Source organism: Silene latifolia, chromosome 11 (assembly GCF_048544455.1).
Source record: "Silene latifolia isolate original U9 population chromosome 11, ASM4854445v1, whole genome shotgun sequence".
In the NCBI taxonomy this organism is placed as follows: Eukaryota; Viridiplantae; Streptophyta; class Magnoliopsida; order Caryophyllales; family Caryophyllaceae; genus Silene; species Silene latifolia.
Window position 1 is genome coordinate 137,032,365 of NC_133536.1, and position 4,435 is coordinate 137,036,799.

The 4,435-nt window shown below is 41.2% G+C and overlaps 1 non-coding gene across 1 annotated transcript; it reads left to right on the top strand.

Moving 5' to 3' along the window:
- Nucleotides 1-1,884: 1,884 nt before the first annotated feature.
- LOC141615855 (small nucleolar RNA R71) lies at nucleotides 1,885-1,991 on the top strand. The gene has a single exon (XR_012530247.1). It is a non-coding gene; the product is annotated as a small nucleolar RNA R71 (small nucleolar RNA).
- Nucleotides 1,992-4,435: the final 2,444 nt, after the last annotated feature.

Sequence of the window (4,435 nt, forward strand, 5' to 3'; positions counted from 1 at the left end):
AAAATCTCATGCTACATCTCTTGAATCCGAAATTACCCATTCACATGCTCAAATATGTTGTTTTTCCGAGTTAGAATCATGCTAGGATACGTAAACAATTGATGGGAAACGATTTTTGTTGGTTTCAAATGGTTTGGAAGTGTTTTGCATGGAATCCGCGTGTTTGTAGTCCCAGTAGGATCGCGGCCGGTCTCTTGACCGGTGAGAGATCCTGTAAATTTTGAGCACATTTTAGAAAGCTCGTAGTCCCAGTAGGGTGTGACGCGGCCGGTCTACTGACCGGCTGGGAGTACACTGAAGGTTTTAGGTGATTTTGAGTTTTGGGCGTATTCCCAGCCGGGTGACCGGCAGCCGGTCTACTGACCGGCAGCCGGTCTACTGACCGGCTGGGAGTGCACTGAAGGTTTTATGTGTTTTTGAAATTTGGCCGTGTTCCCAGCCGGGTGACCGGCTGGGAGTGCACTGTAAGTTTTATTTAAATTTTGATTTTGGCATGTTGTCCCAGCCGGTGGCCCGGCGGCCGGTACACCACCCGGCTGGGAGTCCCCTGTTTGCTTTATTTCACTTGCGACTTCTAATAATGATTGAGTTATGCATGCATCTTCTTTCCTATCGATAATTGGTTACTTTAAGACTCATTAATGTTATGATCATGCAAAATGGTTATGGTTCTTGTTCGGATCCGAATGTGACGTTTTACATTGTGAGACTAGTCGACATTCCCTATTTATTTGCCCTCGGACATTGGGTCACGGTTAGGTGCCATTGTTTCCGAGTTGAGCTATTTTTCCTTCCGCCTTTTCGGACCGGGGGTCACGGTTAGGTGACAAGGTTCCGCTTGAGGTTACTCGACTATCGGGCACGGTTAGGTGTACCATATTTCGAGTCTTGGATACGATTTGGTATCGTTTGTCGAATCGGGTGTCGTCCATCCCGAGAGTCTGGCCAGGTTTAGACTAGGACCGTATTATGATCGTCGTCCTACCAAGAGGTTGGAGTCTAGAGGGTTGTCTTGTTTGAGTCTATACTTTGTAATTGTCTTACATTTGAGTCGGGTTGATATGTGACAGTTTGACCTAATAATTCTTCTCTCATTTGTGCTTTACCATTCCTATTTACTTGTGCCCACTAATCATGATTTTCGTAATGCCGTAAGTATTTACTCTCATGCTTGTTTATTTGATTAAATTCCTAATTGCTTGTATTTTGACATATTGTGGCTGGGAGAACCCTGAGTTACTCCCCACTGACTGTGGCTTTCATATTTATTATGAATGACAGGTTTGTGATGAAGCTTAAGTGGGGAAGACCGTGTGAGCTAGCGAGTTCTTACCTCGGACCTTATTTAGTTATCACATAATAGACTCACCTACTTTTCGAATCTATGTTAATTCGTGGGATATCTTTTCCCCAATAAATAGACTTGTTTTGTAAACTTAAACTTATCTGTCTAAACTTATTTATCGTGTTAGTGATACCTCGCGTTGGACTTCAATGGAAGTCTTAAAAGTTTTAAAAATCTCGTGTTTCCGCCACGATTTACTAGTCACTTTTAGTTACCTCAACGAGGGGTGTCACACATCTGAGTTTTGAACAGGTATTTCAACTTTCTCCTTGGAAGCTTCAGAGATCTCGAGCTTCTCGAGACGGGCAGTAATAGAAGTTATAAGTGTCACAACGGCACTCATTTCATCACTTTGCTTTCGTGACTTTCCACATGAACTTCCAAACTCAGCTCTATGGACTGCCATCTCCTCAATAGTGTTCCAACCTTTAGTTTAACCGGTATTGTTTTGGAACCTACCATTAGCAGCTGCATCCAGGATGACCTTGTAATCATCATAAAGATCATTATAAAATAGGTTGCAAAGATACCATTCCTGGAAACCATGACGAGGGACAGCTCGGACCAAACTTTTGAAACGTCCCCATGCTTCGCAAAAACCCTCATCAGCTCCTTGCTGGAAACTTGTGATTTTACTTCTCAAGGCGTCAGTCTTTGAAAGTGGGAAGTACTTCTTGTAGAAGGCTAATGCTAGAGATGTCCAGTCCGTGACTCCAGTTGCTACCCTATCAAGGTAGCGGTACCAATCTCGCGCTGAATCCTTCAAGGAGTATAAGAACATCAACCCCTTTACTTCATCCCGAGTCACCCCAGCTGGTATAGGTATGGAACAATAGTAGTCTGTGAAAATTTCCATATGCTTCAAGGGGTCCTCATCTGGTAGACCAGCAAACTGATTTCGCTCTACTAAATCGATATAAGAGGAACGAAATTCGAAGTTACCCGTAGTAGGGGTAGGTAACTGGTGCCCCTTTGGAAGATGGTGTTCCTTTGGCTGTAGATTATCATATATTGTAGCGATAATTGCCAAAATGAGAGTACTCAAGTCTTCCTCTCAAAAAACCTGTCTTCTAACTGTGCGAAAGCAAAACTAGAAGCAAAGGTAAGCAACGGTCTCAAGGAACCAAAGTTCCTTGAGACAAGAAAAATAAACTAAAAATAAAGCAAACAAAATTACACCGTCTCCCCGGCAACGACGCCAAAATTTGATACCCGTCGTTGTGAGTACCAAAAATAATATTTATAATTCCAAACTACAACTAGCAAGCGGTAATAAGGGTCGATCCGCAGGGAGGTAGGGAGATAATAGTTGCTTTTATTTTAGTCTATGGAATTTCTGGGGGGTTTTGGATTGAAGTATGTCTAAGTCTAAATGCAAAATAGATAAGCAAATAAAAGAAATAAGTGTAAGCAAATGATAAAAAGGAGCTTAGATGATCGGTTCACTATAGCTGCGATGGCACAAAATCCTAGGTAAGTCCGAAATACAGTCGTGTAGGATGGGTATAACATGTCCTCTCGGTCCAAGTTAACTAGTAGCTCCTTTCGGCCTATGCTACTAGTCCCTAGGTCTCACTAATACTAGCTCTCGCCCTGAAAAGTGATTCCTAAAGCCTAAATTACTTATCTTTCGATCTTAGCAATTTAGTCGTCTTAATTCATTAATTAATGCCCTCCCCTATCTCTCGATCTATGGGTCGGTCAAAACTAAGCATCTAACAAATCTCCTCTCGGTCTCATTGCTAAATATTGCACTTAACAAATTATACGGTGCTAATCAGACACGAAGTCAGTCGATCGACCAGCTACCCCGATCGATCGATCGACTAAGCTTTCTCGATCGGTCGACTAGTTAAGCCAGTCGATCGACCAAGCCCTAATGCGGGGTTTCCTATTCTAATGCCATCTACGCCATAGATCCCCTACATCTTAGCAAAGGGTATTTAGCTACTCATAATAATTCTAACTACAACAATGAAAGCAATTAAAACAGTAAACGAAAGCATGATTAAAACGATTTAACAATAAATACACAATAAAGAAAGTTAGGGCTTAAGGGAACTAATCTAGCAATTCTAACTATGAAGATAATAAACTTAAAGACTGAAATTATGATTGAGAAATACCGAAACTGAAGGCCAAAAGGAAATCCAGATGCAAAATAGCGAACTTTATTGAGAAACTAAAGTATTTGAATGTAAACTATGCTAAACTCGAGACCTAATGTCTCTCCTAAAAACTGATGATTATTCTGAAAACATAGGTTAGTTATATAGGAAAATCACGCACTCTTATCCCTAAACCTAAGAATACATTGGGCTTTCTAATTCACGATCTTTTAATTTGCGCATCAGCTCGCGTAGTGGTCGATCGACCACTGAGGGCAGTCGATCGACCAAAGGTGCTGTACAGAATTGCATTCTGACGATTCTTGCAGCGCGCACCGATCTTGAAACAGCTGCCATTTCTTCGTTACTTGGTCAAATCAGACGTTCTACATGGCGTTGGAAAGCTAAGAGGATAAGCTTTCACCTCCAATTGGAATCACTCGATTATCAACTCAAGAACTCTAGATATAGCCATCTGAATGAGGCTGCAATATCGTGAAATGTTTCTTCGCTTGTTAAACTCGTACGCACCCTTGCTTTTGCTATCTTTAGGCCTTGAAACGCGCACCAAGCTCATTCCTCGAGTAAATACTCCATGTCAAATGCAATGCTAAGTACTTAGGGACGGATTCGGCTTATTTTCCACTGACATATTCATATTCCTACAAAATCACAAGAAAAGGAAGAAATACACGAAACAAGGGAAATAGTAGCATAAACTACTCAATTGAGCTCTGAAATGCGTGTAAAATAGGGTGTAAAACATCATATAAATGACATGCATCAAAGGCAACCCAAAAATACTTTCTATCAATAAGTATGAAGTGCTCATTTCGAAAAGTTTGTCATGTGGAAGTAATTTATTGCTAAGGAAACCTCAAATGTTATGAAATGTTGAAATGTTGAGAAATTTAATTGTTTTGATGGAGGCGTACCACTTCGATGTGCTTTGGAGTGGTATCCATTGAATTGGGTCCCCACA